This window comes from Protopterus annectens, chromosome 1.part2, assembly GCF_019279795.1.
Source record: "Protopterus annectens isolate FY-2018-M chromosome 1.part2, PAN1.0, whole genome shotgun sequence".
NCBI lineage: Eukaryota > Metazoa > Chordata > Ceratodontiformes > Protopteridae > Protopterus > Protopterus annectens.
Genome location: NC_056727.1, coordinates 176,957,081 through 176,984,380, shown reverse-complemented (window position 1 = coordinate 176,984,380; position 27,300 = coordinate 176,957,081).

Here is a 27,300-nt window from a genome sequence, read left to right as displayed (position 1 = left end):
TTTTTGTAAATGGTAGATCTTGCTTATTAAACCTGGTGGACTTCTTTGATACTCATCCCAAAGATATGGACAGGGCCACTTGGTGCTGCTCACAAAATTGCTCTGCTAACAATGACCATCTAACTATGCTCAATAAGGATACTTGTGTTTTTACACAGCTAGGCTTGTAAACACCCTAGGGCCATTAGGCTGGTAACCCCCTATGAAACAATGAAGCTTTGAACCTATGCAGGTCTCCCAACATCTACTCTCCCACATGATCTGCTGATGTCATCCACTAAAGTTGACCTGCACTCTTGCAAAAGTCAGACTTGTGCTGTGGCACTTGCACAAAGTACTGAGTTCTGTAGTCTGTGTACTTAGGTAGGTAGGGGTTCTATTCTCACTGCAGTCAAGTGTGTGTGTGTGTGTGTGTGTGTGTGTGTGTGTGTGTGTGTGTGTGTGTGTGTGTGTGTGTGTGTGTGTGTGCTCTTGCTTGACATTACATTCAATCTTTTACACCAGCATGTGGGACACTGTTATTACCATATTCTCTTCAACATACACTGCTGATGTCATTAGCTATAAAGTGCTGTCGGAGACACTCCAAGTCAGACTTGAGCTGTGGCACTTGCCTTAAATACAGAGGTCTGTAGTTTGTATACTCAGATAGGCTGGGGTTCTATTCTCATTGCAGACAACTAGGTGTGTGAGTGTGTGTTTGTGCTCTTGCTTGACATTACATAGAGCCTTTTACACCTATATATTGGACACTGTTATTAACATATTCACCTCAACAGACACTGCTGTTGTCATCAGCTATATCAGTTTTGTGGATATGCATTATTCCCACCAGGACAGGGTCAGAGATGGGCCTGGAGGCCAAGCAGAAGCCACTTCCTCCTATACAATACAGATTATAGTGACATGGCTTTCAATATATCCACATACATCATGACATGGTTTGTAGGCCCTGTGTTTTCTTGATGAGAAAGCCCTGTGGTCTATCCAGCTGCTGCATGTGTCTGGTGAGGTACATGCAAAAGACAGCATTATACTCTATTAGTGTTCTGATGAGGTTTGAGTACAGTGCTGTCATACAATCCTAAGATCTGAATATGATGGCATGATGTATGATGTGCATAACATAGGCTTTCAATGCCAGTGTGAACACTTGCTGGTTGAAGTTCAGATTTCTATCTACATGTGTTTACAGTGCCTGCATCACAAGGTTTCAGCATAGCAGGACTGTTGTCAATGCTGTAATTAACATGATCTTCCACTTTTCAGAAGAACAACATAAAGACACATTTATGCACTTATTTGTAGACTGTGTGGATTTCTCACAGTTGAGGGTCAAGCACAGAGCCCTGAGATTTGCCAGTGGTGACAGCTCTACTGGTATAGGTTGATTCATCAACTTTCACAGTATGTGTTCTGTTGGTTAGCCAACTGGTTACCCATCTAGTGACATAAGGGTTACTCCCCAGCTGAGAGAGTTTCTCATTGATACCTGCATGGAGGATTGTGTCCAAATCCTAGGTCAGATCATGATAGAAAGTATGCACTCTTATCTTATCACATGGAATCAATGGGCTGTGACAACATCACAGATCATCTATGGAGTGACTCAGAAGATACACCTTTCTGATATGGTTGAATACGAACTTCAAAACTCCCTCCACGTGGGCTATATTCTCATAGAAGGATGTACATCAACATGCACCCATCTGAGTTGGAGGAGAGCACCTGATGCATGAATGTATAGTATAGAGACATTCTGGCTCTCCTCAGCTGTGAGGTAGACCAACATATCATCATGGACCTCTTCTAAATGGACATTAGTAATATTTTGGCTGTGTGCAATAGCCCTGTGTCAGTTGTTAATGCTACTTCATGTCTGTTACGTCTGACAAATGTCCTCAAAGAGGTCATTGAGGGCCTGCATGATGACAGCACTATCATCTTGTGGAACTTGACCAGGTCAAGGCATTTGACAAAATTCCACACTGAGGTATTCAATCTACACTGTCATATGTGGCTATAAACAGCTATATCACCAAGTAGGAAGACCAATGTATCATATATGTGACATCTCACTAAGTTAAAATGTGTGAAATGACCTATATCTCAGGTCCAGGGAACAGGTCCATACATCAGAGCTGTCTGCTGGGCCTTTTCCCTGTCAGTTATTTAAGTGATGGACATGACAGATGACATACACATCCTGTGTCCAAACAACTGTCTGAAGGACTACAGACTGTGGGCAATCATTGACTCCAACTGTGAAATTAGTATAATATAGACAACATCAACACATACCAAAGATTGCTGCCACAGCCATGACAACACCTGCAATGACAAGAAAACATGGGGGGATTTGTTAAGTCAGGAAAACAAACACACAGCCCAAGTATAACGTGGACATCACACCGTATAGTCAGACCACTAGGTATGTGAACTTTGTCCTGGGGTAGATAGTAAGTTGAACATCCATCAGCATGTTGTCACAGTGCTGAATATTCCATTGTTTGTAACACGACTACTAAGTATGTAAAGGACATGCACATCAGAGGCTCTAATACCTTCAAAGTTCCCAGCCTTCATGACACCAACAACTGAGTACAATTTACCCTTCTTCATGTACTTCTCTACACATCTTCCAGTGATGTGTAACTGAAGTGTACCACCTTTGTCACAGTGAGCTGTCACACAGCTTATTGGCCATACCTAGGTATTCTTTTTGTGGCACACACATGACAGTTTGATGGTGCGGAACACCAGTCAAGTTGTTACAGCAGATGCATGTGTGCTACCTGTTCTGGTGATGCACACACTACATACATAGGTGTTTGAATACATTAATGGCATGGATATCATTCATGACAGTGTGGATTGTGTCATATATATATATATTCCATGCACACCAGTCAACTTGCCTGTATTGCTCATAATGTTGCATATAGGTATAGCAGTGTTCCATCTAACACCTCCAGCAGATGTTACAGTGCCAGGACAGTGTTCATGGTTACTCACATAGAGTGTGGATGTATCATAATAGTTGTTCAAGTGTGTTTGCACAGAATCAACTCTTATCAGTCTAAATCACATATGTTATGTCAGAGGCATGGGTTTACTGGTAGTATTATACTGACACTGTCCATGATTGTGGTTGGTTCTTTTAATGTTTTCTATAAGCCTTTACCTGTGCCCCACTTGCTGGAGACCTCTTCTGAGAGTGCACTCATATTCAGGCAAATCAGTTTGCACAGCTTCACAAAATGCACCCTACTGCAATTGTATGTCAGTTCCCTAATAGATGTTTTTTGCATTACTCATGTAAGTATATTTATCTCACAAAACAGTGTAAGAAACTTCTTTGCGTGGAAGATTTTCAGTCCATATATTTCTAGTTAATCACTGTATATTAATCAGATCAGACAATAGTAGTAGAAGTAGCGAAAGTAAACTTGTCAAGTCAAAAAGTAATAATAGAAAATATATAATTCTACAGCATTAGTAAGTATTCAAAAGTAATCCAAGCAAGGCAGGCAGTCTGTTTCCAGTTGAAAATCCTTTATTAAGTGGTTGTTTTGAGACTTCGGGGATACCATGGAGATTACTTGTTTTATATTTATCTCACACTGACATCCTCCCCATTGTTATGTATGTCACCTTGTGTGACAGCCACATAAAATACATTTTTCACTGTGCAGTCCCTACTGTACCCTATAGATATGTGATTGGTTTTGCTGTTACAACCATTTGCCACTGACATGGCCTAATCTGCTATATATTAGGTTGTTTCACCTGTCCTCTTTCCCTGCGTTCAATCCTACAATTAATCTGTGTGTCCCTATTCAATACACACACTTCCCCTGAGTGTTTATTGTAGCTGGCAGTTCATGTACCATTACAGATCATTTACACAGCTGCAGTACAGTATGCCAGGAATGGGATATCACAATACTCTGCACTGTAGATACACTGTCCTGTACTGTGTTTAGACCATATACTTCACATTCATACCTCTCAACTATCCAGATATTCACAAGATGTCCAGATGTGTTCCTTATCAAATTTGTGGCTTTCTGCCATATCACTGAGATGACCTCAGGACTGATGTGACTCAATATTACATACACTTGAGTTTGTACCTCTCAACTGCTTGGATCTTTTCTTTTTTCCTCTCCTTTAGCTATGTATACCTATGTACTGTTTTTTTCTACATCAACTTGTTTAACTTTAGTGAATGTATCACCACTCCCCCAGGCAAGAGAGGCTGTTTCAAGAACCATCTATTATCTTTTGAGTAACCTGTTTTCTCACACTCCTGCTGCATTATATGTACCACTGTTTTTATTTCATCACCTGTAATTATGTTTAGTTACGTAAGTCTGACTTCAATTCAATGTGTATTGTAACTATGTTTTGCAATCCTGTTTTATGATGTTGTTCTACTTGCATTTGTTTTTTGCACTTTTGACTTATAAGTTGTTCTTTGTTTACTTGTATCTACTCATGTACACTAGGAGCTTTTCTCCCTGGGCCTCTGCTAAAAACATGCCTTTTTGGCTCAGTCAGACACTCTCAGTAAACAATGTTAAATAAATAAATAAATAAATAAATAAAATAAACTGTCCAGATTTTTGCAGAATGTCCAGATTTTTGTCTCATATTTATGATCGTTTCCTCATAAAAGTTGGTTTTCTGGCAAATCATTGACATGTCATTGTGTATTGAAGTCAGAAAATAATGACAGACATTTAAGTTTCAAACTTTATGCTCTTTAGAAAATTCATGCTAATGTAGGACATATTTACAAACTTTCTCAGTTTGTAAGAACATTAAACATTTGTCCGTATTTTTGGGCCTTTGTCCTCCCATTACTTAAAGCTTTGTCTAGATTTCTTGATCTAAGAGATTGAGAGGTATGTTTGAGTTTCATACTTCAAATCCTTCAGAACATGTACTTCTACCACATTTCTATAAGGCATCTATGTCAAATATGTCCCTATTTCTGGGTCATTGTCCCTGCATTATAGTGACCTTTGTGAGATGTGTTGAATTAAGAGACTGTGAGCTATCTGTGAAGCCCTGGTGATCATTGCAGCCGTTCATGTAAAACTGCAGACTGTAAGTGCTCTGCTTTAAACAGAATTGCTACCTGTGTTCATTTACACAGTTTCCTGGCTGGCAAGAATGTTGCCAGCCATGAAACCTTGTTTAGATGTGACATGCGGCATAAATATACATTTGGCAGTGCTGTGCGCTGCTGCTCATCACAGCACACACACATGTAAACTCCGTCTAGGCTTCGTGCACAGCCTTCATTATTGAATCCTGGGGTATAAATTGGTTAATTGTTGATAATGAACATAATGTAATATATATTTTATGCACATTTCTTTTTCCTCATTAAATCACACCTGAGTTATTTAGAATAATGAGTTTGCATTTTTAGGATATGAACTTGTATTTTTTAGAAGATGTATATCTGTTGTGTTTATTGTTAATTTAATTAATATTTCATTAAATGGTTCTAAGATGCAATCTGATTTGGTATATATATATATATATATATATATATATATATATATATATATATATATATATGGTAATATATTTTATTTGTGTTCTATGCCTTTAAGGACTGAAACTGACTTTGGTGCCATTTAATATTTTTTTTTTAATTCCTCTGATGAAGTTCCAAGCGCTTGGTGATTAAATGGCTTTGTGACATCTTAGGAGTGGCTTTTTTGGTTATTCTATATGTAAATGTAGAAATAACCTATGTGCTACAGACTGCAAGTACCTTTTTATCCTTCATAGTTCTAACGTAAAAATAAATAAATAAAATGAACAGTATCAGTTTTTTAATTTGTTACATTCCATTGTCCTAGGCTGCTTGTCTAGCCACAACTAGAACGCTGAGATATGACTTACCACTTTAATATCTTTTCTTATCACTACCAGCTATCTCCATCTGTTGTATGTTTTTGCCTTGGCTTACCTAATAGCCATCATAAGGAAAGGTAATCCTTTTTTGCTTAGGTTAGCATTGTAGCATGTTGTCAATGCAGAAAGAAAGAGGTAGAGAGACTTACATGGGTTAGGTTTTGATTGATTGGAAACCCTCACTTAGCCAGCCAAGAAAGTTATATTTGCCTTTTCTCAGGTAAAGGAGAATGGATAAATAATGACTTCATTTCCTACCATGTTTGTTTCTGTTCACGATTGCAAGATGTTTGCTCTGTCTCATATCCTATGGAGAGGTTCTACAATACTGCTTTTGCCCTTTAATGGTAGTTTCATCCATCCACAACTCCTTTTTCCCAATTTTGCACATGAGGTCAGGGTGTCACTTCACCAGTGACAATCATCGAGAGCCAATGGTAGTTGTTAATATTAAATGTGAAATGTCTGCCACCATGTGCAGAGGATAAAATTGCCTGCTGGAGACCCTTTCCTGCTGCCAGTTTGTCAGTAGCCTAGTCATGTGCACAGACCAAACTCATAAGTATATTATATAAGTAATAATGTGCCATACACTTGTTGCTTAGATATATTCTTAAATGTTAGAAGGGATGTCATATATGCACCAGATATCTGACTGGAATACAATATACAGAGTCTCTGAGAGGGCTTGAGGTTTAATCTGAAAGAGAGGAAGGATAAGCCAGTTATTATATGGACCAGATATTTTGCAGGGCCAACTTACAAAGGAGAATTAAATTTGAAAGAAAGGAATGGATGAAGGAAAGGACCAGAACAAGCAACCAATGTATGGTGATTCAAAGTAAGACTACAAAAAACAGTGGCCTACTAAGACCATCATGATGATAGAAAATACATTGTCAGAGAAGCTAAAACCCTCATAATACAGAGGAATTTTGGAACTTCAGCCATATATCCATTATGTACCAAGATGCTGAAGTCACCCATCACTAATTAGATTGGAAACTCCCAAAAAAGTTAACAAGCGAGTACATGACCTCTTGAAGGAACATTCTTATACTTTTCAATAGACAGTATAGGAGGACAAACCCATGGCTTGCTCCTGTCCCCTTAATGTATTCAAAACAGCTAGTAGCTTCAGGCTTTCTTTTTGGCACATGCAATGAAGAATGACAACAAACTGCTTCTTCTCTCCTGTTCTTGCCCATGTACTGTTTCATTAACTACATTTTCTTACTTTGTAGAGAAATGTGAAATTTTGGTAACTATTTGTAATTCTTTAACTTATTAGTGCCAGTCCTGAAAAAGGCAAACTGAATGACTGAAACTGCATACTTACAGGGTTCCTATTAGATGTTCGACAGCTTAAGCTGTCGAATGCCTAATTATAAACACCTAAGCATTGAAACTTTAAAATCGCAAATGGCCACATATGAGAATTCTTTCCTCAGGAAAGAATTTGCTTGGCTGTTATCGAGGATTTGCCCTTTCCCCAACATAGTGCGATCTCGGAGTTGGTATATTTAGTTGTGGGTGTGGGGGGCATTGGGCAGTGTGAGGGGCTTTGCCCCCACTATGTTTGGTTTCAGAAGTTTATTTTATTTCGCGACGGCCTAGCAAATTCTTTCCGAGGAAAGACTGGCCGTTCGCGATTTTATGGTTTTGACGCTTAGGTGTCAATGTTTAGACATTTTACAACCTAAGCTGTCAAACGTAATACAGACCCATACCTACATGCTAAGTCTGGGATTGCCATCCCTCAGAACATTCCCTTTCCTCTGAGGTATGTCAATCTTCTTCTTCTTCTTTCGGCTTTTTCCCGGTTAGGGGTCGCCACAGCGGATCATCTGTCCGCTCATGATTGGCAGTGGAGTTTTATGGTGTCGAGTTGCCAGCCCGGTGCCCAACCTTCCACAGAAGGCACACACACTCACACCTAGGGCCAATTTAGAGTGTCCAATCTACCTACTGCATGTCTTTGTGATGTGGGAGGAAACTGGATCTCCCAGAGGAAACCCACGCGACCACAGGGAGGACATGCAGACTCCGCACAGAAGGCACTCCAGCCAAGAATCGAACCGGAGAACCTCTTGCTGTGAGGCAGCAATGCTAACCATATATATATATATATATATATATATATATATATATATATATATATATATATATATATATATATACATGTATATATATATATATATATATATATATATATATATATATATATATATATATATATATATATATATATATATAGGGTCTACTTCAAAACATTGAAATTTCATAACACTGAAATTCAAAACATTGAGACCAAAAAATCGAAATCCCAAATCACTGAAAATCCAAAACAATGAAAACTCAGAACATCGAAAGTGTGCTTCATAACATTGAAAGCTATAACACACATGCAAATAACATCCCCTTCACCTATAACAGCACCTAAGTAACAAATACACTTTCTACTACATTTCTGCAGGGGGGCAAGCCCCCCTGCACCCCCATACACCCCCTGTAAATTAAATATACCAACTCCAAGATCACACTACAGTGGAAAAAAGTTAATTTCCTAACCTCACTGCATTGTGATCACCATACACTGAGGTTAGGAAATTAACTTTTCTCCACTGTAGTGCGATCTTGGAGTTGGTATATTTAATTTACTGGGGGTGGGGGTGGGGGGCAGAGTCTCCTACATGGGGGGTGCAAGGGGGGTTTGCTCCCCTGCAGAAACATAGTAGAAAGTGTGTTTGTTAGTTAGGTGGTGTTATAGGTGGAGAGGATTTTATTTACATGTGCAATGTAGTTTTCAATGTTATGAAGCTAAGTTTCAATGTTCTGAAGTTTCATTGTTTTGGGTTTTCAGTGTTTTGAATTTTCAATGTTATAGTCTCAATGTTATGCATTTCAACATTATGTGATTTCTATGTTTTATATATATATATATATATATATATATATATATATATATATATATATATAAATAACTTCAAGTGGTGTGGGGATTTGTTCCCCACATTGAAGATGTAAGGGGGGCTTGCTCCCCTCCAAAAACAACGTTAAAGGAGAAAAGCAATGCTTCATATTTACCGTTCTCATCTGTTCAGTCTCTCTCTTATTTTCAGCATTCAGGATTTTCTATTGCAAGTCTCGACATATCTTACTAGGGCACCAGAATTTTAAAATTCTGTAACAGCTTTGCTGTTCACTTTTCAATTGTGATATATACATAAACAGTAATATAATATATTACAAACTGCCAACAAAAAAGTAATAAAAGGAACACTTTTCATCTCCCTGTTATAATGTCGGCACTTAAATGCTAAGTGCTGACAAGCCAAAAAAAAAAAGACTGAAAACACAGGAGAAAAGTGAATTTGAAAATGGCTTTTCTCCTTAAAAACATCTTTTTGCAGGGAAGGGGTGAGAGCAAGTCCCCCACCCCTCGAACGTATATATATATATATATATATATATATATATATATATACCATCTCAGAGATTGTCATACATCAGAGAAAAGGGAATATTCCAAGAAATGGCATCTTGGACTTAGTGTATGAGTCCAATCATTTAGTCTCCATATTTTGGGACTTGCTCTACTAGGTTTTGACCATCCTTTTCATCTGGGAACTGGTGCTAATTTTAATTCACTCACTAGCTGGAACAGAACACCATAAATGAATACTTTGTTTCAGACTGTTATCTTTTATGAAAGGTGTTGAGTGTATCCCCATCCTTAAAACTATTGGCAAACATACAGCCATCCCATTTCCCATACATTACATTTATATTTTAGAATAAAATAATTAATACATGTCTTATATTATGTTACTGTAGCTTCAAACAGCATTATGTATATATATATATATATATATATATATATATATATATATATATATATATATATATATATGTGTGTGTGTGTGTGTGTGTGTGTGTGTGTGTGTGTGTGTGTGTGTGTGTGTGTGTGTGTTTTAGCATGTATTGTATCATTTATGTGTGATAACTTATAAAATAACTAAAGTACATATGTTTTCTCATACATATGTAATAACCTACTAAACCATATCATTATATCAAAAACAGAAAAAACAGATGAGCTTACATTGACATAATATTTTACAAGTTTTTCAGTATTTTTAATATATATATTTTATATATATATTCCTATAGTTTTAGTTATTTGTTTATGTAGTTATGCATATTTTTGATATCATGATATGGTTCATGATATTATGTATTTATTTTTCACAATTATTTTAAAGTTTTAACATGCTGAATTGTAATACTGTTGCTTTAAATCAGACATGGGCTGTGTCACAAGACTGTATGAAGTTTATAAAATGGAGAACTACTAAGATACTTTGAAGCACTGATGAAGGGTTTTTGCTAACCTGAAAGTTTTGCTGCATTTTATTTTTCTGGAATAAAGTTTACTTTTGGGCATTTCCATAGTCTTATACTCAGATTATCACATTTTGTGGAACAGTCAACTTTCCTCTGCTCTTCCAACTCTGGTTAAGTATATTATTCAGAAAAGTTGTCAGCTTACAAGGAGTTTCTTCTATTAACTATCACCATATAATGTCAACTACTATGCCTATTTTTCTCCATATCTACTGTCAAATGTTTTCTTATCAGTGACTGAAACAGATCTTTTGAAAATGATCTCCTTTCAATAGTATAGTCTTAGGTCTCTGCCTTATTGTCTAGCTACACATAGGCAGATGCACTTTAGCATGTCTATGTTACTCGTTTTAAATTTAATTCCTTTAGTTTCATCTGTGTTAAATGGACAAAAAAACAACATCGCACTCACCCCATGGAGCATCATCCCATTGCTTAGTATTGACTAGAAGGGTGTTAACTCATATTTTACTAAATCTAACTGCTGTTTGCATGCTTTATAAAAAGAAGCATCAGAAGTTCCATCAGTCAGAAGAAAACAGCCTGGAGTATTTACTCATGTTTTTTCTCCAGTCTGTTCTGTATTCTCCACCATTTCAATTTTCTCTTCCCTAACAACCTTTCCCATTTTGTATTCTTCCCTTTTCCTTACTATTACATGTTTAGGGGCACTTCCTTTATCATTGTCCGCAGCCTTACTTTTTTCACAGTTATCTACCAGAACGACATCGCTGCATTCTCCTACTTCCCAGTTTCCTTCTTTCCTTCCTTTTTAATTTTATGTTGTGACCTTGTATTGGTACCACTCAGGTCTACCTACAACATCTTGGTGATGTCATCATCTTTTACTTTATCATCACTTTTGTTTTTATGGTTTTCAGTTGTAAACCAGATCACTGCAATGCAAGTTTTTATGGTTCCATAAGTTGATCTAGAATCGGAACCTGCACCTTTTCTGGGTCTCCCAGTACATCTGTACCCTGATGTTTTTTAAGTTCATTTAGGTGTGTCTTCTCTACTGAGTTCTCCTTAAATGTCACCTGGACTCGCCTGTTCTTTGTAAAACAAACTAAGGGTCACTGAATTCATCATTATTAATGCTTAATGGGAGTAATGAGTCAACCTATAGGAGGGAAGTGGAAACCTTGTGAAGTGGTGTTGGAAGAGTAATTTATCTCTCTTAATACCAGCAAAACAAAAGCGATGATAACTGATACAGAGAAGAACAGAGGGCAGCACTTACCGTTATATTTTGGTGAGTCAGAGGTGGAAAGAGTGGCTACATTCAAATTCTTCAGTATTAACATCACTGAGGACCTTACCTGGACTCATAACATCACAGACCTGGTAGGGAAAAGCTGGCAGTGACTGTATTTTCTGAGAAGGCTGAGGAAGTTTGACATGCCCAACACCATCATTAGTAACTTCTACAGATGTACAATTGAGAGCATTCTCTCCCACTCTATTACAGTGTGGTTCAGGAATAGTACAATACGGGATCACAAGGCTCTGCAGTGAGTAATAAAAACTGCACAAAGCATGACTGGAGTAACACTCCCGGCATTGCAGGACCTCTACACCAAAAGGGTTCTTAGAAGGGACCAAAACATTATTATGGACACTACCTACCCACAACACAAACTGTCTATACTGCTACTGTCAGGGAGGCATTACAAAAGCATGGCAGCCAGAACAACCAGGCTGAAAGACAGTTTTATACTTCAAGCTATTAGACTGTTAAATAAAATTCATATATTACCTCTCCCTCCAGAACTGTAGGTTGTTTCGCATTTAGAGGGAAACAAGATTTTTTATGCACAAATGCACTGTTTTGCACAGTTATACATATTTACTGATATTGATATTTATATTACTGTCTATTTGTTGTCTTAGATTACTTCTTTTTGTTAATTGTCATTCTTTTTTTATGTTGCTGGAGGACTTGTAGAATAAGAATTTCATTGTACTTTGTAATGCTGTCTCTAGTACATATGACAATAAAGTTGAATTGAATTATCACTAAGCTTTTCGTTAAGTCTAAAAGTGACTCTTCCACATTACCTATTCATTTAAAGATGTTACTGAGCAACAGACAATAAACAACTCAGCTCCACTAGTGGTGGTGTTTTTTCACCAAATTAATTTTAATAACAGCAGGACTGTGTTTGGTAGCTTTCCATAATTCATCCTTTGATGAGGGCCTCTTCATGGACAGCATGATTATGCACTTCACTGAATACCTTGCTGACCTGTCAACTAGGGCTGGAATTTAAACGTACCATTTCCTAATCATCTCTAAAGACAGGTCTCAATAAATTATCCATTTTAATATCGTCATCCCCATTTCCTTCTACTTGAGATTTAACTGTTTATGTCAGTGAAGCTCATTCGTATTGTTTTAAGACTTCTTCAGAAATCATGTATTTCTTTCCATCTTAGACTTTCACATACCACTTTCTTCCTTCCAAATTTTCTTTATTTGAAATCTCTTTTTTGTTATCGAAAAGCAAGGTTTGTGAGGCCTATCTCTCTCTGCCGGGTCTATATTAGAACATCTAAGTTTCAAAACTTCGAATGTTCTAATATCGAACCCTATTCAGCAAAAGCTGAAAATATCGAAGCAACAGAAAAACAAATTTTTTCCTAGGGAAAGAATTTGGTTGCCCGTTTCTGTTGCTTCGGTATTTTCAGTGCTGTGGTGGAAGGTTACTGGTCGGGTTCAGGTAAGTGTGCGATTGAGTGCGGGTTAGGGTAGTTAGGGTTAGGGTGTGGGTTAGGTATGTGCGCGATTGTGTGGACGTGAGGGTTAGGGCGGGTTAGATGAGTTAGGGTTAGGGCGCAGGTTAGGTATGTGTGCGATTGTGTGGACGTGAGGGTTAGGGTGGGTTAGGTGAGTTAGGGTTAGGGCACAGGTTAGGTATGTGTGCAACTGTGTGGACGTGAGGGTTAGGGTGGGTTAGGTGAGTTATGGTTAGGGCGCGGGTGAGGTGAGTGTGCGATAGTGACAGACCTTAGGGTTAGGGTTTGGGTTAAGGTAAGTGGATAGTTAGTGGTATGTGTATAGTTTAGTGTAGGGTTAGGTGTAAGATTTTAGGTGTACGTGTGTAGATTGCTGTTTGTCTGGTGTGCTTATGTTGTGTGTATGCATTTTGGAACAGCAAATTTTTTTCCCTAGGAAAAAAAATTTGCTGTTCTGTATGTTCGATGTTTTCAGCTTTCACTGAATAGGGTTCGATATTAGAACATTCTAAGGTATGAAACTTCGATGTTCTAATATAGACCTCTCTCTGCCTTGTATCTGCCTTGTCTAAACCAGTAATAAGTTTCTCAAAAGTACTACTTTAGCAAGTTAGTTGTGAAAAAAAGCAGTTTGTGCTACAAAGAAGTCTAAGTACATATCCAAGTAGTGAAAATGTTACCTAGCACATCTCATAAGTAAACACTAAAAGAAGAAAGAAGGATAAACCTTGTTTAACTGGATTAAACTGCCTTTTCCCCAAATAAAACTTTTATACACTCTTAGCTCCTCTATTCTAATAACAAATATTTTTTTAATTATTTTCTTGCTAAGTATAACATATCTGCTGTAAACTAAAACCTATTGCTGATGGTGTTATTCTGAATACTCACCAATAATTCTTCTACCTGTACATCTATTTAAAATATGCACAACTTTCTTAAAAAACTACCACATTAAACTCTCTCACCCAAATTTATCTCCTACCGGCACAGTCACCCTTACTAATAATGACACAGTTCACTCATACACAATATCCCCATCTCTGTACAACTTTTCCAACATTTGCCTTCACAAATATAAACTACTTCAGTACACCTCTCTCTCCCCTGCAAACCAAAGGTAAAGTGCTACACCATTTACCCTTACCATACACTACTTACTACACCCACAATTATTTTACTTCTTGCTTGGGACATCCACCCCAACCCTGGCCCCCCAATACCCCATCTCCCAACACCAAACTCACTACACCAATCTCCATTTCCCCCTTCCTTTCTCCAACTACCCCCACCCTTCCAGCTCTACCACTTTGTCCCCCAAAACCCTAAATACTCTCTGAACATCCAAAGCCTCATCAACAAAACCACTGAACTCTATGCTTGGATAGCCCACACCTCCCCACACATTCTAACCATATCCCAAACTTGGCTAAAACCCCAAATCACTAATAATGTTATATTACCACCTGGTTATAACATCTACCGCTCCAACAGAATCCCCAAAAAATGGTGAGGCATTGCCATCCTTTACTCAGATCAACTCAACCACTCACCTCTAACCATTTCTATACCCAATTTCCACCCTGCTGAAATACTTATCCTTAACTGCCACCTAAACTCACACAAAAAGTATTAACTTACATGGATTCCGCCAACTTCTTACATCTCTCACAGCATGCACTAAACCTCTTCTACAAATCCAGTCCTAGACTGGATTCTCACAAATAACCCTACCCTCAACCACAACTCATGCACCTTACTTGACACCTTGAGTGATCATCTTCCACACCACATCCAAAAATACTCTCTTCAACCACCTAAAACACACTACAGAGATTTCCATAATCTCTCAAAATTTAAAGCCAACATATTTAACTCCACGCTATCAAACATCAACTGATCCTTCCTCTGGCATCTCCATCTCAATGAAGTTGTGAAAAAATTTAATCAAATATTCCTTAATATTCTAAACTCGCTTGCCCCCTCTAAGAGAATAAGAATTAAAGCTAATTATGTCCCCTGGCTCTCTACAGAAACTTGATCCCTTATGCATAAAAAAGATAGTGTTTGGAAAGCCTGGGCTAAAACAAAATCACCATCACTATTCCAAAACTACAGAGAACTCAGGAATCTTTCCAAAAAACAAATTAACAAAGATAAGAAAAACTTTTACAACTCACCCCAATTTGACAGAAAATCCAACCCCCAAAAATCTGGTCAACCATGAACAAAATTCAGCACCCTAGAAACCCTTACACATCCACCACTTTCCCAAATAATACCCCACTAGAAACTGCAACCCTTCTTAACAATTACTTCATAGATACTATCCAAAATCTTACTCACACCAACCACGTCAGACTCCCCACCCACCTCCTCTAACCCACACAACAGAAACTCTTTCTCTTTTAAACTAGTTTCCACCTCCTACATTAAAACACTCCTGCTCAAGCCGAAAACCTGCTCTCCCTCTGTTGACAACCTTCCTCCCATCTTCCTCAAACTAATCGCTGAATCCATAGCCTATCCTACATCTCTGTTAATCAATAGATCCATTCAAGAAGCCACAGTGCCAGGCATTTGGAAATTCTTCTACACTGTCCCCCTGCATAAAGGTGTGAATTCTACTGATCCATCTAATTATAGATCCATAGCCATATTTCCCCCTCTCAAAAATTCTTGAAAAATGCATCCATACTCAGCTACTGAATTTTCTTCTCCAAGAAAACCTGCTAACTCCCACTCAACATAGCTTCAGGCCAAGCCACAGCACTGGCACTGCTCTGTTATCTTTTTCTCACACTGTAGCCAAGACCAGAGACAATAACCAAATTGTATCCTGTCTTTTCCTTGAACTCTCCAAACCATTTCATACCATTACACACTCTTTACTTCTATCTAAACTATCTGACCTCAATCTCTCCATGCCCTCTTTTGGTTGGTTCACTAGTTACCTGTCCAATAAGCAACAATCAATCAGATGGCACCCTTCCTACTCCTCCTTCCTACCTACTCATCAAATCTGGAGTCCTCCAGGGCTCCATCCTGGGCCCCCTTATGTTCAATATCTTTACCAATGAACTCCATACTTCTTGCAATGAGTCTTCCATTATTCAATATGCAGATTATTCTATGTTCATCTCCATCTCCAACAATATCTCTCATCTCCACTCACTCACATAAGACTCTTTCCTGTCCATGGAAAAGTGGCTCTCTGATAATCAGCTCATCTTAACTCCAAAAAAATGTAACTTCTGCTTCTCCTTCCTCAACCTCTGTTTCACCATATATCAATCGTTGTCATCTCATCCCTTGACAAGAACAACATTAAAGAAGAACCCCACACTAAGCTTTTAGGTACCATTATCGATGATGAACTAAAATTGAACCTGCATATCCAGCAAAGTATTAAAAAAACACCAAAAACTAGATCTATTGTACAGAAATAAGAATTTTCTCACTTCAGATGCTAAACTCTCTCTGGCTCAGGGATTACTCCTTCTCTCCATTCTCTATGCAGCCCCAATCTTTGCTAACCTCCAATCTACACTTTTATCTAAGCTAGAACAAACACACCACAAAATAGCTAAATTTGCTACTAACTCATCTCATAACTCTCACCACTGCCTTGCACGCAACACGGTTCAATGGCTTGAATTCCCCCAACAACTCCGACTGTCACAATTTCAAATCACACATTCCATTCTATACAAACCAACATCCTGCCCCTCCCTCTCCTCCCTTGTATCCTACTATACCCCAAATTGTCCTCTCTGTACCTCTGATCAACAACTCCTCAATATCTATAACCCTAACAAAAACATTGAAAAACTACTTTAGCAATACACTGTAGCCCAGGCCTGGAACAAACTCCCCTCATTCATAAGCTCCATCTCCCACCATAAGCACTTCAAAAATAGCCAAAGTAACTTCTATTTAACACAAGGTCCTGCCCCTGTCATGACCCTTCCTAATCCTCCACATCCCTTTTCCCCAGTATTTTGTACACAAACATTTGGCTCCTCTATTTCTCCACACTAAACATACTTTTTTTTTCTTTTTTCCAACTCCTCAAGCAAGGCTACAACAGTCCATGTAAATATGTATATATTAAGCTCTACTATAATATCTTCTCTTAAAATATGTTGAATACTAACACTGTGTTTCCTCGGTTAATTCACTGTTTACCTATCTAATTTCACCATACATTTTTGTAAAAGAAAATAAAAAAAATGTACCTTTCATCTTTCAGATGTATTAAGTACTATATGTATTTCATGTTTTTTCTGTATTCATAATTTTTTTTCATGTAGTTATTGCTAGTTTTGTCTGTACAACTATGGAGCTTTTGTCCTTGGGTCTCCACTGAAAATGGGCTTCTGGCTCAGTTGGACCAACCCGGTTAACAAATGTCAAATAAATAAATAAAAAGATGAAAAATAATGATGTAAACTGCCAATGTGCATATGTAAATAGTATATAATAATTACATCTTAACAGTATAACATTATAATACTGTGTGCTCTTTCTTTATAGGGCTTTCTCCCTGGGCTTTCACTGAAAAGGGGGGCGGTCTGAGCTCATTCAGACTATGCTTATCTACCAATGGAAATAAATAAACAAGCAACAAGGAAGCAAACAATTAAATAAACAAATAAAACACGTTTGATCAAAATGAAACATTATTACATAGCACAAAAACTACTGCATTCTTACAGATAGTCAAGTTAATTCAAAGAATATTCATGGCTTTATACCATATACAATGGAATATTTCAAAGATTAATACTTCAGGACAATGCTCGCATAACTTGGTAGTCAAATTTGTCCACATAATACTCCAATCACAGATCATTCACAATCATAATATTTTAAAGCTATTTTAAAACTATTGTTGTTTGTCTTTCGGCTTTTTCCTGGTAACTCTGGTCTGCTAATGATTGGCAGTAGATTTTTACGAAACGCCGAGGTGCCAGCTCGATGCCCAACCTTCAATGAAGGCATGCCCATTTACGCACGCATGTCTTTCGAACGCTACCCATCCATGCGGAGGACATGCAGACTCCACACAGAAGGCACTACCAAGCCAAGCCGAGAATCAAACGGGAGAACCTCTTGCTGTGAGGTAACAACACTATTTTAAAACTATAATGATTTAAATTCTATAAGTTAGGATATACAATACATCTTATACCTGGCAAAGAAGGAAAGATCATGGATGACACCCCATACACACACACACACACACACACACACACACACACACACACACACACTTGCGCACACACACACACACACACACACACACACACACACACACACACACACACACACACACACACACACTTAAAAAAACATGTAGTGATGCAAGGAGTTTGACTGTATGAAGAATAAAGGTAAACTATGGTCTCCTTACACCTACCAGACGATTTCACTCAGCATGAAAGCACCTGTCTTAATATTCATATATTATTTAGCTCAGTATTAGAACCAAGCTGGAGAACAAAATTAACAAGTATTCCTAGCTAGTATAAACCTGTACAGCTGCATCATTTTTAACTCTCAGGACATTTAAATCTGGACCAAACTTCAAGAGATTCTCTAAGTTTATAGTTTCAGCAGTAGTATTCTAGAAAATGTAGGTAAAAACAAAGACTGAGCAATATATCTAAAATGGGTCTATATCACGACTTCAAACACACAGGTGTCTGAACGCTGTAATATTGAACAGGGAAGTTCGAACTGTGAAAATAGCGAAGCCGCGGAACACCAATTTTTTTCCCAGGGAAAAAAAATTGGTGGGCCGGTTTTGCGGGTTTGCTATTTCCTCCACTGTGGTGCGATCTCGGAGTTGGTATATTTAAGTAGGGGGGGTGAGGGGCACAGCCCCCCACGTTGGGGGTGTGTGGAGGCTAAGCCCCCCTTAGTATGTGTTTAAAGTGTACGTGTGTTTTTGTATTTGTATCGGAACAGCGATTTTTTTCCCAGGGAAAAAAAATCGCTGTTCTGTGTGTTTATACTTGTTGCATTTTGGACTTCCAGGTCCGATATTACATCATTCGAAAACATGTGGTTTCAACGACATGATCTAGACCCTTTTAAAACTATTCCCTATAGGAATATAGGAACAAATGCTATGTAAGTCATCAAGGGGACCATAAGATGCTAGGCCAACTGTATCCTTAAGTAGGCATTCTTAAAAGTTCTTGCCTCCCTTTTCAAGCACTTAACAAAACTCACCTCCCAAATCAAGCAGGGCCATGCATGATAACTCTGGTGAAAACCTGTGTCTACCAAGCCAGTCATCAAGACTAGCCTTAAAGATAGCTATGATAGTGCTAGGTTTGAGCTGTACTGGCAACTTATTCCATAGGCTGGGACTATGTTGAGTTCAAAACCTATTTCTCCAGTGAGTCTTGTTTACTGGTTAAGGCAGATTTAAGTCCCTAGTGCAGGTGTTTGTAGAGCCATGGGTTATCATAATACAAATTCATATTACTCTCTGTAAAAGAGTATATCCAATAAAGTAAATAACTACTTTTGAGATGATACTAAAACTCTTAAGGATTAAGAAAAAAAAAAAAAATAAAAATAGCAATGAAAAGAAACGTTATTTAAAAGTGTGAAAGAAAACCAGTCCAGAGCATACCTCTCAACCTCTTAGACCACAAAATCTGGACAAAGCCATAAATAAAAGTGGGACAAAGGACCAAAATAAAGAACATATTTAAATATTGCTCTTACAAACTTAGAAAATTGATAGAATAACAAATTTTGTATTAGTATGAATTTTCTAAAGAATATGAAGTGTGAAACTCAAATGTTTGTCATTATTTTCTAACTTCAATCGTTAATGATTTGCCACTAATTTGCAAGAAAACCACAATTTGATGAAAAATGAATCAAAAATATGAGGCAAAAATGTAGACATTCTTCAAAAATCTGGACATGTGAGAAGTATGGTCCAAAGATTATTTATAGACTCTAACAGGAAAACAAGTGACTTCTCACAAGACTAAATGTGGTTCTGTTGCTCCTTGGTAGACCAAACAGAGCAAGTAACAGCTAATATAGGTGCACCGCTTACAAAACACTTCCCCCTCCTAAGGACCCAATAGAAGGTAAATGAATGCAACCACCATTAGGGCTAGATAAGCACCTTTCTTTGCAGAATCTATCCAAGAGACCTGCAAGATAACAGTAACTGGCTGTTAATAGAAACTCCACTGATGAACCAACTAAGCACCCCCTCAAAAAACTAGATTATCTAACTGAAGCAGACTCCTCAATGAAGCTGTTCAATGAGAAGGCCAACTTCCAGGACACTGGAGCCAAAATTAGCCATCCTTAAATAAAAATAATAATGTAACAAGAAAGTGCATGTCACCACAAAATAAATAAATAAACAAAAATAAAAAAATAAAAAAAAAGATTAAAAAAGATGAAAAAACATGAGTAACACCAAAAACTCGTGCAGCAGCTCCAGTAAAGTGGTTAATATATCCTAAAACTGAGGGAATTTCATCAAAACTCTGCATCTTCAAATCCAGAACAAGATCCAACAGGTCACTCATACTCTGTGCTGCTGTTGGCCAAAGGTCACTTGCTTAAGCACCTTGAAGATTACATAATTCTTTCCATTGAATGATGCAGCGTTGGGATTCATTTATTAAAATTAGTATTAAAGTCTGTCTCACTAGCTCCACCCTTAGGGCCAAAAAAAAGCATGCTGTCTTGGGGTGATGTTTCTTGATTTGGTTACATTAAATATCATCACCCATGACACCTTTACTGAGTTTTCACCTGAGACATAGGCAAGTTACATTTATATAAAAGTACTCAAACCATATTAACAAATTCCTGTTAGTAAATGTTATACAGCACATATATTATAGATCATACAATAAAAACACCATTACATAAACTGTTCAGTTCCTGCCTTCTCTTAAAGCTCATGCCTCCTCTAAAACAGTTTTCTGCATGTAGTATTCCAACGCTTTCCATTTTTTACTAATTCACTCTTGCCCTTTTTTTTAAAGTCCCACTTCTTGTTCTTTTATCGCTGTTACAATATTCACTACTTCAGATATAGTTGGTTTAGATTCTGATTTCAGTTTTCTAGTAATTTCTCTTTTGGCAGCCACCAGAATTAAACTTAACAAGGATTTACAATGTCTAGGCAATTCAGATCCTGTATGCCCGCTAGAAAAATTATTTCCTTACTTATATTCATTTACTCGGAACAGTATTCCTAATAAAATACTCTGTAGGGAATACTTAAAGTCTGCCAACTCATTACACTCTGTGACCATATGTTCCCAGGTACATCTTTCTTCCCCCATTACACCTCCAACATTTGCTGTCTACCTGATGTAAAATTCTGTGGAGTTTGCTTGGGGTATAAAAGCATCTATGTGAACTCTTCCAGACAGAAGCCTACATCTTGTAGATTGTGTTCCATATTTGGGAGGCATACATATGTAATCCCATTGCTTCTTTGTGAAGTTTATATCTAACCTGTCTTCCCTTTCTTTCCTGATCTCTTCTGATTCCTGTAGTTATAATGCAATATTTTATATGTCCTACTAGTTATGCCCTTTTTTAATGGCAGATTCTTTTCTAGATTCAAATAAAAAGTCAACCAGTGTAGGTCTTTCATTTAGGGTTCTCCTTACCTTTTCTCTTTGTCTGTATTCTGATATCCTTCTCTGATAGGGAAGGCAGTCACTAGCCTGCAAGCCAAATGTCCTCTTGACCTCTTCCCATTCTTTTACCTTTCCCTCTTTAATTATCTGTTCCTAGTACCTTGGTTCCTTTGCCAACTAACTCCAGTAAATTGTATCCACCTTGTGCCTATTCTCGGTACCCCTTACTGCAGTTATCCCTATTGCCAGAATCTCCATTCTTCATTCCCATGTTGGCTTAGTTCTTTTTTTTTAACACGAAACTAACACGAAACGTCTTTACTGAATTATCACTTATGAAATAGGTAATCATGCATTTACATAAATTAAAATAAACCATACTGACATATTTTCCGTAGCAAAAATTACACCTCTCCTATAAACTTCTATACAGTCATTGTCAGTCAGACATTACATAGCTTAATTCAGTTCCTGCCTTCCCTTAAACCTCATTCTTCCTCCAAAACATTACTCTGTATGTACTGTTCCCACAATTTCCATTTTTTCTATATAATTTGCTCCTACCCTTTTCTAAAGATCCCACTTTCAGTTCTTTTATCTGTGTTATTATACTCACTACTTCTAGTAAAGATGGTTTAGACTTTGATTTCCATTTTCTAGTAATTGCTTTTTTGGCAGCCACCAAAATTAAACTCAGCAAGGCTTTGCTATGTCTAGGAAATTCTGATTATGTAGCACAGCTCAGAAAATAATTTCCTTAGGTACACAAATTTTTTGCACTCAGTATTTATGACAGAGTAAGGATGACCACAGTGTTGCAGTGGTTAGAGTTGTCGCTTCACAGCAAGAGGCTCTCCGGTTTGATCTTCAGCTGGGGTGTCTTCTGTGTGGAGTCTGTATGTCTTCCCTGTGGTCATGTGGGTTTCCTCCGGGTGCTCCGGTTTCCTCCCACATCCCCAGTGACATGCTGCAAGTGGATTGGACACACTAAAATTGGCCCTAGGCATGAGTGCGTGCATGTGTGTGCCTTCTGTGGAAGGTTGGGCACCGGGCTGGCAAATTGACACCATAAAAACTCCACTACCAATCATGAGCGGACAAGGTGATCTGCTGTGGCAACCCCTAGCCGGGAAAAGCCAAAAGAGAGAGAGAGAAAGTCTGCAGGCAATTTTTAAAGTCTGCCAACTCACTGCACTCCACACCACACCTTTGCAATCTACCTGAGGAAAAATTCTTTGGAGTCTACTTTAGGGTATAAAAATGCCTATAAAACACTTTCAAGCAAAGATCCTAAATCTCCTATACTGTTGTATATTTGGGAGCCATACATATATCCCCCAATTGTTTCTTTGTGAATTGCTTATCCAATCTCTCGTCCCAATCCTTTATAACCTCCTCTGGTTGCTTCCTATAGGTACCAAGTAATATTTTATATGCCCTGCTAATTATCCCTTTTTTAACAGCAGCTTCTGTTCTAGATACAATTAAAAACTCTACCAGAGCAGATCTTTCACTTAGGATTCCCCTATCCCTTTCTCTTTGCCTACACTCATATATTAGTCCCTGATAGGGAAGGCAGTCTCTAGCCTGCAGCCCAAATGTCTTTTTTGCTTCTTCCCAATATAGTTCCTTTCCTTCTCTAGATATGCTCCCAATATCTTCAATCCATTACCAGTTTTCTCCAGTAAATTCCAGCCCCTATTTCTTTCTCTTTATCTATATCAGTCTTGATAAGGAAGACAATCTGTAGCCTGCAGTCCAAATGATTTTTTGGCTTCTTCCCATTCTATTACCTTTCCCTCTCTAATTATTTGCTCTCAAAACCTTGGCGCCTTTGCCATTTTTTCCAGTATACTCCAGCCCCCTCTTGCCTATTCTCTGCACCCTGAACTGCAGTAATCCCTATCGGCAGCATCTCCTTTCTCCATTCCTGTGTTGGATTGGTTCTTAGAATACTTTCTGCTACTGTATAAATACAATATTCTGTATGATTACTGTTATTCTCCTTACAGATCTGTATACAAAATCCCAGCCTCTCCTTGTTTCTTGGGCTTCCACCCATTTCATCATCATCCCTTTCAACTTTGAATACTTTTCTGCTTGTTTTATGTATAAGAAGCCTTAAATGTGTAGCTCTGAAATACCCCTTCAACTCAAGTAATCCCAAAACACCTTGTTCTTTTGGAAGGCTTATCTCGCTTGACTCTTGCCATCTTCCTCTCCCAGATAAAATCCTTCAACTCTTTATTAATTGCTATCCACAACTTCTTCTCTGGTTGATAAAAATAGACCTGACCTGTGTATAAAACTAAAGGGACAAAAACATTTTCACAGCTTGTATTTTGCTATCCATATCCATAAAACAGAACTTCCAGTTTCTCAATTTTTGTATTATCTTGGTTTATTCTTTTTCCACATACCCTTAGCTGCCATAATATAATCCGGTACTTATGTATTATCACAACCATATTCTGAACAACCACCAAATTCATAACTAGAACAAAATAGTAAGCAAGTCGCTGCTGTTTTACCTGCCGGCAGAACTGTTTTATTAAAGGAGGTTTAAAATCTCGGGTGGTAATAAGAATCAGTGGTGAATTACATTTTCTAAGGATGAACTGAAAACCAACCAAGGAAATGAAGCTGAAATTTAAATGCATAAATGTGTACGGTCATTTTACTTTAGTGCTAAGAATCCAAAGTCTGACATGAATACAGAATTCTCCGTAGTGTTTCTCTATGGTCTGGTTTACATTAAGTACATTATTGTCACTTCAGGGAATAACCTAGGTAATTTTTTGGTCCATTTGAACTGAATGTAGGCTGCTATAATGCATTTCTGGAAGTCAGATGTTAGCAGATCAATTGTTGTACGGTTCTACCAAGTCATTATTTTGTGAAACTGTTTAGATTCTGTTTTTTTGTTTTTTTTTCTTTCCTGCTGGAGTACGTTCTTAGGTTAGTTAAGTTATGAATTTATATTTGCTTAATTCACTGTTGCCTTGACCCCTTCATTATGTTAACATTGGATTGGAGCCCCGCAACCCCCAACTCATGTCAGGTCATAGTGCACCACTGAGAAAATCCGTTGGTCATGTGGCATGCAAGTGCAAGTACAGGCCGCCTACTGCTTGTTACAAACAGAAAAGCAATGGCGAGGCTATGAAATATGTGTAACCTTACAAGAATGCAGGGTGTACTCAGACAAGATGCCAATAGAAAGTTAAAATAGCACTTTCCTCGCCAACTATTAAATGTTTTAACGACCTAATACAGCCAGTAAATGTCCACGGCATAAGCACAACTGCAGAGTGACTCATTCAGAATGTGGTTGCGATAATATGCAAGTACCCATAATACTTTTTAACTCATACCCTAAATACTTCCTTTTACCATGTCCCCATAAATATGGGTATTACTGAACCAATTTGTGTGTGGGTACATAGTTTATAGCTATTGCCTTTTTTATCTTCATTAATTTTGTATCCTGAAAGGACTTTAAACTGTCTCAGAATGTTCCACAACACGAAAATGTCCTTTTCTGGTTTTATCAGCTATAAAATAATACCATCTGCTAATAAAGCCAACTTTTCTTGATTACCAAACCAATTATATGTTTGAATTTCTGAGTCCCTTATTTTCTTTGCCAATGGTTCTAAATATAATGCATATAATAAAGGGGAAAGAAAACACCCATGCTTGGTTCCTTGCTCAAGCAGAACTTATCAGGAACCCTCCCACACACTTTACTTTTCTCCTTTGATCCCTCATATATCCTCCTTACCAACCTTATAATTTTGAGAGGGAATGCAAATGCTAATGCTTCCATTGCTCATAGAATACCAACTTACTCTGTCAAATGCTTTCTCTGCATTAAGACCCACCAACAGTGGTATTTTCTTATATTCTCCTTCCCTCTGGTCATCATTGTTCTAGTAATGTTGTCAAATGTTTGCCTCCCTTCCACAAAAGCACATTGATCCATATCTATCAATTTTGGCATCACCTTTGCCATTCGTTTAGGCATTATAGACATAAAAACCTTATAATCATGGTTTAGAATCAAAATGGGCCTGTATGAAGCTGGATCTGATGGGTCTTTGCCATCTTTAGGTATTACAGCCACCACTGCTTTCTTCTAGGATGCTGGTGCTTCTTCTGCTTTTAAAATACTGTTAAAACCTTCCAGATCTTTATCACCTTCTTCCTTCCTTCCTTCCTACCTTTTAACTTCCACAGAAATACCATCTATTCCTGGAGAATTTCCTAAAGATTAGTTATATATCATCTCATCTCCTATCTTCTTAGTAATTGAGCCTCATCTACCTCTAACCTTGGCATATTTAATTATTCCATAAACATTTCCATTTGTACTTGTTCTTGATTTCCAAATTTCTCTGCTTTATAAAGATTTTCATAAAATGTGCGAAATATTTCTAACACCTCTACAGAATCTCTGGTTATTTTCCTTGTTATAGGGTCCCTAAGCTTGGCAACATCCATTTGGCCTGACACATTGTGCTAAAAGCTTTTGTGTTCTGGAGTTATTAGAAAAAACAGTTGCTTAACAGAAATCTTTCTAAACTCATGCTTATTATTAGGTCTATATTATATATTGCATGCTCAGAAGAGAGAACGACACATAATCGACCACATGTAAGCAAAAGCTTAAAACGTCGAAACCTCAGAACAGCAATTTTTTTTCCCTTGGAAAAAAAACGCTGTTCCGAAAAAAAAAAAAAACTATAAAACATTACATAATGTGTGTGGGGGGGTGCCCCCCACCCCCCTACTTAAGTATACCAACTCCGAGATCGCACTACAGTGCTGAAAAGGCAAAGTAGCGAAAGTGGGCAAACAAATTCTTTCCCAGGGAATAATATGTAAATTCTCTCTGAACTCCTAATACTGAAGTCACATCTTCCAGGATGGGAGTATGGCATAATGGTCAAGGTGTTTACCTTACAAACACAAGGTGCGGGTTTTGATTCTCACATGGGGTAATTGGCTAGGCTTGAAATAGCCTAGTCCTATGAATCATACCAAATATTTTCATACACTTTTTCAAATATCTACTCTCTTTTATTATATTTTCACTTCTAGGCCCCCCAGATGCATCCTCACTGTTGCAAATCAATTTGCAGTCCCCATCTATAAGTAATGTATCCTGCTGAAAGCTGATTATTTCTCCCAGAATGTTGTTAAGCTCCTTTGTAGCAGTTTTCAGTGGAATATAAATACATGGCAATGTTAATCCTCCACCCCTGCCATTAGCCCCTTAGTACTACGAATTTGCCATTATTATCTTTTTTATCCTCTTCTACCATCATTGGAGCTCCTCTTGTAATTAATATAAGGAATCCTTGTTTTCTTTGTCCCAGATACTCCACTGAATAACCATACTGACATCCTTTCTTTCTCAAATTCACGCGCTCAGTTCTTTCCAAATGCGTCTCCTGTAGCATAGTTATTTGCATTCTGCATTTTTAAAATAGTTCTCTAGTCTTTATTTTTTGTGTATATATGTGAGATCATTCACATTTAGAGATTATATAGAGAGAGTTAAATGAAG